Raw genomic sequence first — 11,061 nt, 5'->3', positions numbered from 1 at the left:
CGGACTGTAAGGAGGAGAGCTAGATGATATCAGATCAGATTGTATGCTAGACCATAATATGAATTTCTTTTGATTTACCCAAAAAGACAAAAATTAAAATTTGAGCTTTACCCACCAACCTTTTTTTTATTAAAAATGAAAAAGTTACAGAACTCAATGATAGTTGGATGATTATTAGCCCGCCGTGGACGGCTATGTAAAGTTGGAAACCAATAGAAGAGGAAGGCCATGATGACATTAGACCTTTACCGTTCGAATTGGATAACAATGAAATCAACATCATATTCATTAACATAGTGAAGGCAGATTCAAAGATCAATAAAGTAAAAAAGATGAGAGAAAAGCTATGATGTTTTTTTCTTTTTTGAAAGGTATATCATATATGCTTGTTAACCCTAGCATTGCTCTATTGTCACGTATCATATATGCATGTTAAACCTTGATTGTAATTTGGAAATAGCACATATGTAAAGAAGAGTGCATTTGGATGAGTCCTGTTGAAGTATTCATTTGCAGAAATTACTACAGAAAATAAAGCTTCTCCTCTAGCGTAAGCAGATCCGTCAAAATAGACTCAAAAAGTTTGAAAAGCACTCACAAAACCTTCTGTAACCCAATTAAAGTGATTAGGGTCGCGGGATGGAGTTTCCATAATTCTCATAGTCAAACCAAAAAAAAGGAATCAAATGTTTATACAAAATTTGTGAAGACTTTCTCATGTCACTTCCATGAGACTGACCCTTTTGCTTTATTTTTCCTCTCCCACTTGCTTTTTAAAGGATCAAATCTTTGAGATATGGAGCATAAAAATATCAATAAGTTTATAGACATTGAGTTTTTAGTCAGATTTTTTACCTCTTGCCTTTTCTTTGTGTTATAATGGGTCCAAATGAGACCTGGGTGATCTATTTGGTGAAAAATTCTGTGTCTATGTCTCTATGATATAATTGGATAAATAAAATATGGCAAAGATAATACAGCTTAGTACTTTTATACAAGGAACTAGTAATAAGCAACACACTTCTTTTGAGTAGTTAAGTCAAGTCAAGTATAATTCAAATAATTATTGTCTATTTGTTAGCTTTATTGGAAAAGTAATTCCGAGTCTCAAATACAATATTAGAATAGGTCTTGCTAATAGTGGTTTTGTTACATTTTCTTATTCTTCTATTATGTTTTGGGAAATCTCAAAATATGGTTCTTTTTGAAAATTTGATAAATATTAATAATTTTTCTAATTTTTTTATAAAAATTAAAAAAAATAATAATAATAAAAACTAGTGTATAGGTTTTTTTAATGTCGGCTATCCACGACGAATATATGTTGTAATTTTGGGTTATGAGCATTTGTAATTGGTATGGGTATTATTTGGGTTGAAGAATGAAGTTTTTGTTCACTATGCTAGTTTGAAGATCTCAGTCTATCAAAATCCTATGATCAGTAGATTGAAAGTAGAGCTTGGATAGAAAATCTTGTTAAAGGCAAAAAACCTTGTTAAAGGCTAAAATGAAAATAGACTTTAACTTTAAGAGGGAGATTGCAATAAAATGGAAGATGATTTTTTAACAAGCTCTTTGATTTTGCAAGAAGAATAATATATCTATATAGCGAGATGATGGGAGAATCAACTAAAGTATTTGGCTTTTGCAACAACAAAATTTGTCGAGAATAAGTTTTGCAATAAAATGAAAAGATGATTTTTTTAGGATTCATAACATGATCAACCATAAATAATTTTTGGAATTCAAAATAACATCGAGTTCCATTTTAATAGGCAATTACATTGAAATGTATATTTATTGTTCCATTTGAATCTTAGTATATTTCTTATTCTTGAAAGGAAAAATTTGTTATTTCATGTTTTGACCCCTCTTAATATGAAATTCCAGTTTCATCATATTGATGACGCTCACACTTGTAACATCAGTTTCGTTAATATTATTTTTATCAGTAGAAATATATTTTCACATAATATAATCTCAATTTTAGAGATGGTTAAATATGACTACACGAAGACACTATCCAAATTTGTAGTTCAATGATTAGAGACTTGGTATAAAATAGCCAGCACTGTGTTCTAATTTAATAAGCAACTATATATGTATCACTGGTTTGGTTTAATATTATTATTGTAGTCTCTAGCTTCTTTGGGTAGGATTGAAGTTAGGCTATAGTTCAACTTACAATCTTACATAAAGGAATCATTTCCACTACAATGACAACAACAAAAAGAAGAAGAAAGAAAAAATCATTTGCACTGCTTGCAATGTGCTTAACAATTAAACATCTACTAAAGCCTAAATTAATGGAATTGGACCTCCAATTTTACTCTTTTTAACAACCAAATTTCTCTTTTGTCTCTTCTCAAAAAATGAAAAAATCTCTTTTGTCCTTTTGGTATGTGTGATTTTTCTCCAACTCTCAACTTAGCACATGCAACATGCAGTTCCTCCAAATTTAAAATTGGGCTTCACAAAGTTCGGCTGTCCACATTGGTTTAAGTTAGGCCTTTTGAAAGTTGAGCTTGAGTCTGTCAAAATCTGACTAATCAAACCATCAAACTTTAACTGGGCTTTATCGAAATTAGGATATCTAAAATAGTCCATACCTAGGGTACGTCTATGGGTTGCTCAGCCACGTACTTCCAAGAAAGCACAAACGGTGATGAACTTATTAAAAATTGCTTTCTGCGTTGCTATCCAATTATGAATTAAAATACCAAGAAAACAATGAGCTCCTAGTCCAAGATATCAATCAACCACTAACTGATTTTTTTCAAACTCAACATAGTCGGCTTCAATATAATTGGAAGGAACTTATGTTATGTTATGTCCCACATGTTCAAGGGTTTAACTTGAACCTCAATTTCTTAAACAAAATATGGAAACTAAAATGGGAAAAGGAGCAATTTGGACCGTTCTTGCTTAACCACGTATGGCATGTGTTCAAGAAAAAGTACAAAAGTTAAACATCAACATAATGACTTGCTTTCTGCCTTGCTATCAAATTATTAATTAAAACATATATAATAAGAAAACATGAGCTTATCTCACCATATATATGCCTTTGCAACACTTTGATGTCCATTGTTGTTGAACTTGATTCTCACTGTTTTATTGCTGAAGCTCAAGCTAGTTGAAAGAGACTCAAGTAGAGATCGCTCAAGCTCATGTAGTATGACAAAACATTATGGAGAAAATTTTGCGGGTTTTTATTTTATTGTTTCATATTCACGCTCTTTCATATTGTTTCATATTCAAATATTTTTCATATCATGGGTAAAATGTGAACATTTACTACAAAAATTTGGATATTGTGTGAAATATTTTACGCACAAAAATATGAAATGATAATAGCCTTATTTTTATTCAAAAGCAAGGGCAGATAGAACAACAACAACAAACTTTTATGCACAAACCAGACATTTTCCACTACTCATCTTATGGCCACCACTACTGCCATCAATGGTGCACGAAGAAGGGGCAGAAGGTGGAACGGGACCTCTATTAAGTGTAACAACTTCACCACCATGAACACTGCTCGGACCACCACTCATCTCATGGCTCCTCTCCATGTTTGGATTAAGAGGGTGAGCTTCAAATCTAAAACACAAAAGCAACATGATCAATATAAGCCACCCCCAAAATCTCTAACCTACCCTTTTTTTTTAAATGTCTCTAATTAAGCTTTAAAAAGCAATATTAATTAGTATGTGGCGTAGACTGTAGAAATGTTAATGTAGGAATGAAGAATGAAGCGTGTTGGTTCGGTGGGTTTTATAGAGTTGAAGAAACTAGCTTTTAGATGATGGGGGCCAAATTAATTACAGGGCCAATTGGTGAATTAAGAATTTTGTGTGTGAGTTGGACTGTAGGCCACATATGGGATAGGGTTGGCCAACCCACTAGAGATGGTCGGCAATAAGGTGGGCATGTAGGGTTAAGTGTCCCCCATGTCAGCAGAGCTAGTATAGGAAAGAAGACTAAAAAAAAGAAAAAAGTTGGGTGCTCCAACTTGTACCACAACTCGCCATATGGTTGGTAGAGAAGTGATGGTAAGTCCATGTAGAGACACCCCTCCACCAACCACAATTCACCACATAGGCGAGTTGTGGCACCACAATTGCTCTAAAAACAATTGTTACTGGAAAAAAAATCTAATACCACGACTTATTTGTCACAACAGTGAGCAATAGAGAAAAACTAGTAAGTTCATATGTAAGTGATATGCAATCATTCACAATCTGTCATATCAAAATTATGGTATAAAGTTGTGAAATAGTGTATGGCCTTAGAACCACTCGTTTTTTAGGGTGGTAGTTCATACAATCTGTTATGAGTTACTTAAGTGGTAAGTCATGGTTGTTGATAGATGAAAACATTGAAAAGCTAAATAATGATGAGTTTATATTCCTTACAATCATAACTTATCATTTTAGCAAGTTATAAAAAAGGTCATGTTAAGAAGGGTATTTGTGCACTCGTTAAGTTTGAGTTTTATAACAACATAGTCGATTCCATTTTATAAGAAGTCAAGTAATTTTTAGTTTAAAGTTCATATTTTTATTAATTTCTGTTATTTTCCAATTCAAGTGAAACTATTTTGAAACATTTGAGATAATGGTTGTCTATACCCACCACAACACAAAAACATAGAGGTAAGTGTGAAAAAATTGGTGAAACTTTTGGTGCTAAGAGACTTTTCTCATAAGAAACTGTTAAAACTATTACAAATTTTATTACAAGAAAATTTACAAATTGATATGATAATAAACGTGATTGGTGTCGTTTTAATAACATAATAAATAAATATTAGTTTTTTAAAATTATTTGTGACACATCAATTTGTAATATAATACATTTTATAATATATATATAATTGTAGGATGCACATATTATTGGAAGAAATATACATCAATAGATGCATGCTCCCTTTATGTAAGAGCAATATATAGTTATATAAGAGACATAGAGAGAAAATATACACATTTCTTTTTTAATATATAGCACTCGATGTTCATGAGATATTGTTAAAATTCCATAAACCAATTATGGTGGAATGAAGATATAATTGAGAGAGAGAGAGAGAGAGAGAGAGAGAGAGACCCTTAAAACCTTCCATGTGCTCAATTTAAAAAATAAATAGACATTAATGGGAAGAGAAAAAGAAGTGATATGTAAGTCATATATAATTTTCTAATATATATTAACAAATTAAAGTGAACAGTGTGTGTGAATCTTCTATCTCTAACTGACGCGGAATTGTTAAAAAAAGAAAAGCTAGATGAGATGACATATTTGACCAAATTGTAAAAGTCATGCTATTGTATGCTACATTCTAAGATAACTTTCTTTTGATTTTAAAAAAAAATAAAAATAAAAAAAATAAAAATAAAAAAATAAAAAATTGCAACCAGTTTTACGATGTTTGAGAGAAGTCATGATTGTTAACTTTAACCCTAACTTTGTTTGGAAAGGCTAATTTTCATACTCAAATTTACAATCTGTCACTTTTAGTAGAAATCACTTAATTGCCATCTCATCAAGAGGATATATATATATAAACTAGATGATGTTAACCCTTTTTGTTTTCACCAAAAAGGAAAAGGCTGCAGTAGTTGGAAACCAATAGAAGCAGAGGGCCATGTTGAAATTGGATTTTTACTGTCTGAATAGAATAACAATCAACATCATAAACATGTTGAAGGCAGATTCATAGCCCAGCTCAATATGCAAGATATGTAGATGACTATGTTATGTGGATGGAGGAAACTCCAGATTTTGTTGCACATGACATTTGCATGATGTTACTTTTGCCTCAGTTTGATAAAACTTCTAGAATTTAGATAAAACCCAATATATGTGTGTGTGAAGGCAATTCATAAAACAAAAGTAAAACATATGATATGAGGGAATATATGTTTTTCCTTTACAAAGGTATATGTTAACCCTAGCATGTATTTTGGAAAGAACAAATATGTAGGTACTGTAGAGTCTTGTTGAAGTTCTTAATTATTTGTCCAAAGTACTATAAAAAAGAAAAGAGAATTTTATTTTAATTTTTTTTCGAAGTGTGCAATCGGTAAAATAAATTTTTTTTTTTTTTAAGTAAAAAAAAAAAAATGTTTCTTTTGGGGGAGTCAAACTTATTAACAGGTGGATGTGTGAGTGCGAAAGTGAGTTTAGGCATATTGGAATTAGGAATAAAATTTGGATATTCTATCTTATGTTTAAACCAAAAAAAGAGAATCAATGTATATAGACAGATTTGTGAAGAATTCCCCGTATTGCTTCCTCATATAAAAGGAATCATGTATATGATTTTAATTGGCCCTTTAGAAAAGATGAGGAAAACTCTTCTTCTTCCTTCTTCTTCTTCCTTTTTTTTTTTTTTTTTTTCTCAGGGTGGCAAGTAATGATAATTTTATGAAGAAAAATAAAAAGGAACCAGCCCATATCCTCTTCAACATGGGGCAAGAAGGAATAGAAGAGATAGGTTTGGGCTCCCAAACCAAACAAAAAGAGTCAGCCCATTTTGGGATTGGGAAAATTCAATTAAAATCTTGATTCTTATGGATGAGAATGCTATTTATATATAACTAGTCGCTAACCCGTGCTATGCACGGGAAAGTTCAAGAAATTTATTTTAATATATTATATGTTTTTTTTTTTTTTTTTGCCTTTATTAAGTACTAATAAATAAAATTTGTATATTTGAACAAATAAATCAAGGTTTATAATAACAATTTCCACATTAAAATTGCAATAATATAATATCAAAAACTTACATACAAATAAATACAAAAATAATTTGTTTATGCTTATATGCTCCCACTTCTCATGGCTGGAAATCTTCATTATTGTATACAATTGTATCTTTGTATGATGTAACATAAAGTTAGAGCAACATAAAGTTGTTTTCAGGCCCCCGGCAGTGTTCTTTCTTTTCCATGGTACCCTAGATCTCCCAAAAGTGCAACTTATATGCCTTGAAAAAGAAAATAACTTATTAACTTCCTTGACAATAACAAAGACCACCACATGAAAATGTCCACTTAACAGAATAAGAATCATATTATTTAATTTCACTAATCCACCATTGAATTTCGTAACTCACATTAAAGATAACACCAAAGACTTTAAATCACATACAGTCCATCGTTTCCATCATGAAAATCAAAAGATATGATCATGTGGTTTGAAAATCATCTTCTAAAGCATTGCATTGTCAAATAAGAAAAAGAATATATCAAGCATTGAACACACACTTAAAATGGAATGTAAAACACTGGTCCTTTTTTAACTTGATAAGTGCAGCTCTTTTATCTAACTTCAACATTAAAATTTGCAAGATAGGAATTTAATATTTTTAAAAAAAAATTATATCCCTGAAATTATTATTTAATGGGCAAAGAGAAAGCAAAGAGTTAAAAAAATGCTTTCACATCTATCTTCAACATGAGTCTTTTCTACCATCCACACAAAGTCAATCACAAAGCTATCATGCATGAAAATGTTTGTGGAGTGGTCTCACACCATTGGCATAAATGATATGCATTTCAAAGTGTTTTGATTATTCAACCTTCCATCAAACCCCATCTATTCTATAGATCATCATGTACAATTCAAATTCCCATTCTCACTACTTTAAAGTAGCATCACATCAACAATAACAATATTAAAAAGTTAAGTGATATGATTATGAATCTTTAGTACTCTTCTCAAATACTACCAATATGCATGAGTATTCATTCATCTGATAAATAATTTAATATGCATATGAGTAATCAAGTCAATATGTGGAAACTTAATATGACATTTTTAATTTGGTATGTGCAAACATGTAAATATGACATTTCAAGTTTAATTTGCATTCAGCAGCGTGTGATTGCAGAATCCTTAAAAGTGATGTGCACAACTTTTCTTTTTCATTTTTCTTTTCCAGCTAAATGTGCATTACCGTTCTAGAATTTTTGCAAAGTATATTAGAAGATACTATAAAACTGGAGGAAAAAAAAAACCAAAAAGAAATTGAAAGAAGTTGGAAACACACAACTAAAAAGAACCATCAATTTGATAAATCACTCATTATATATTTATAAATTCATGATCAACTGTCTATTAATTGTAGATATCAAGAAGCCAACTCTATCTCAAACTGACAAGTCTGTCTTTGTGTGTTTAAGATTAGAGATAGATTTTTTATTCTAAGATAACATATCTACTCGTTATAATTAGCACATAGCTAAAAGGAAAGTCCAATTGTACCCTTATGGCCTACACAATCCTGATGAGTAATGCCTACTTAAGATCCAAAAAACTCAACTTCAATTTCTTTACAATTAAACCTAATAGTAATCAAGTAATTGAATAGCTTTGAGACAAAGTATACCTGTAACTGACAGTCTTAAGACCTGTAAAACATAAATCACATCAAAATATACCTAATTAATTATACAAAATGATCCACGATTAATGAATGCACATAATATCAAAAACAACAATGAGGATAGAACCTCTGTGTGGATGATTTGGAAATCCAATGGAAGGAGTCATTGCAATCCGTATCAATAAAAGAAATTTGAAAATTTAATACCCAGAAGATGGAAAGTCAAGAACAAAATAACCATGAATCAAAGTTGAAACCAACCAACTGATAAAACAAATAAAATAGCTATATAAAGATTCTTGAATCCCAAACACACTAAATAAAAACCCAAAATTATCTATAATTTGAATCCTACAATTTCTCACTGACCAAACAAAAATCATTATTATTATTAAATACCAAAGCAATAACACAAAAAGAGAGGGATGGGATGGAACATAAATTTGAACATCTTCTTTGAGCTACATGTTTTATGTTAATTTAAAATTTCTAAGATTCCTTGAATTTCATATGAAAAGATGCTAGTCTCACATCAAGGAATTTAGGATTTTGAACATGAATAACACAAAAAGAGAGAGATGGGATGGAACATAAATTTGAACATCTTCTTTGAGCTACATGTTTTATGTTAATTTAAAATTTCTAAGATTCCTTGAATTTCATATGGAAAGTTGCTAGTCTCACATCAAGGAATTTAGTATTTTGAACATAATGTTGTAATAATGTACTGAAAATAGAAATCATGAAAATGAAGATAACTCACCTTGCACAATTAGCTAACATTACAGCAACCTTATTTAGCTTGGCTGGAATGAAATTGAATTTCCACTAATACAATCCTAGCAACAGAGTATAAAATATTAAAATATCAGCAACTAAAAAGTTCATAGCTTTAAAATTTGGAGTTAGAAGATTGCATAGCAAAGATCAGCTGCTAAAAATAAAAATGCCAACCAAGAAGAAACTTAAGAGGGAGATCATCACTAAGCCGCCCCTCTTTTAATGAGCTAAACTTTGAACATGACTTCTACCTTATGTGCAAAAGGGCTTTTACAAAGTATAAAATAATTAACTTGAGAAGGATCTTAAAAATAAAAAATAGGAATGAAAATACAAGCAAAAACACCTCAAACACCTCATATGCACTATGTAGAATCCCATATGCAGAATCCCACTGCAGACATAGCATCAAACACCTTACAGGCACTATTATAGACTCTTTTTATCATTTTGTCAAATAAAGCAAAAACTGATATTTAAATTGCCACAATTAAAAGCACAACCACCATTCCAAATTTGAGAGATAAGTAGGATAATTAATCGATATTTAGAGTTACCCATGACTGAATTAGACTTCATTGTTTCAACAGGGTATATCAATAGTTAAAAAAGACGTTATGTCTCTATTGAGAATAATCTAAAATGTCACTGTTATACACGCACAAACTGCTATTCAGCAATCCCTTTGCTAAACTTTAAAGGATCAAATCTTGGCAAAGTAGAAAGCAAAATTTGAATATTTTGTTGGAGAGAAAAACAAAAAGGAGAAGATTCTAGGAAGGATGGTAACTTGGAAAATTAGTGCCAAACACTGATGCTACAGTCAAATATTATAAAGATCAGTCATAAAAGAACACAACTCTTGCGACATCAAAAGACAAATAGTTTCTATTTGGGGGAGCTATCCCTATGATGTTAATGATTGGGAAATTAAAACAACTATTCGATGACACCAAATCCATACTATATGTAATCCTTTTCTACTTGGGTTGTGAGGAAAATTCACTGTACCATTCAATTAAACATCTTCAGAAAACAACGGTGACAAAAAGGGGCAAGCTTTTTCATCATATATAGCAAATTTAATAAAACAATTCGTCAACGGCAACATAAATCTATAATATAAAGAGATAGAATTTCCCAATTCAATATAATTGAAGAAAGAAAACCTTGGATTTGAAGTGCAACCGCTGGTCAGCCTTGCAAGCCGTCAAGAATTCTGGCTTCTTCATCATTGTACCAGTTTCCTTTCCTTGGTTTCCGATCGGCTTTTCCTTCTTTCTCATCCTAAGTTTTGGATTTTGATTTTGGATTTTTGGGGGAAGGAGAAGGTTTTGATTTTTGGAGAGAGAGGGTTTCTGAGAAGAGAGAGGAATGGTCGTATATGTTGCCCATGGTTTTGCTTTTGCCGTGGTTTTGATTAGAATTTAGGTTTTTAGTTTTTTGTATTATTGGGCTTTAGGAAAAAAATAATCAGAACTTTTTTTTTTTTTTGGTTTTGGTTTTGCCGTGGTTTTTATTAGAATTTAGGTTTTTAGTTTTTTGTATTATCGGGCTTTAGGAAAAAAATAATCAGAATTTTTGTTTTTTTTTTTTAAATAATGCTGACGTGGAAAATTGTGAAAACTTAAAAAGCTTCGGTTTTATATATATATATAGATAATAAAAATTACATACTATTTTTCACAACAATTAAGTTGATAAATTTTTATTAGTTCATATTTAAACCTGGTATTGATATCATTCTTTTATTTATCACTCATAATCTACTACATCAACAGGTGTGAAATTTGTTTTCAATTTTTTTTTTACATTTATAAAATTTCCCCTTATAAATAAAAATGAAAGACTATTATGGTTATATTATATGAAATCATACGAACTTTACAAGA

General features: G+C 30.6%; 1 long non-coding RNA gene across 1 annotated transcript; it reads right to left on the bottom strand.

The window, feature by feature from the left end:
- Positions 1-6,740: 6,740 nt before the first annotated feature.
- On the bottom strand, positions 6,741-10,507 carry LOC115982562. The gene is made up of 4 exons (XR_004089660.1): positions 10,339-10,507; positions 9,153-9,228; positions 8,393-8,414; positions 6,741-6,988 (listed from the first exon to the last, which is right to left on the bottom strand). It is a non-coding gene; the product is annotated as an uncharacterized LOC115982562 (long non-coding RNA).
- Positions 10,508-11,061: the final 554 nt, after the last annotated feature.

This window comes from Quercus lobata, chromosome 3 (assembly GCF_001633185.2).
Source record: "Quercus lobata isolate SW786 chromosome 3, ValleyOak3.0 Primary Assembly, whole genome shotgun sequence".
NCBI lineage: Eukaryota > Viridiplantae > Streptophyta > Magnoliopsida > Fagales > Fagaceae > Quercus > Quercus lobata.
The sequence above is the reverse complement of the archived record's forward strand: the minus strand, read 5'-3'. Positions and strand labels throughout refer to the sequence as shown.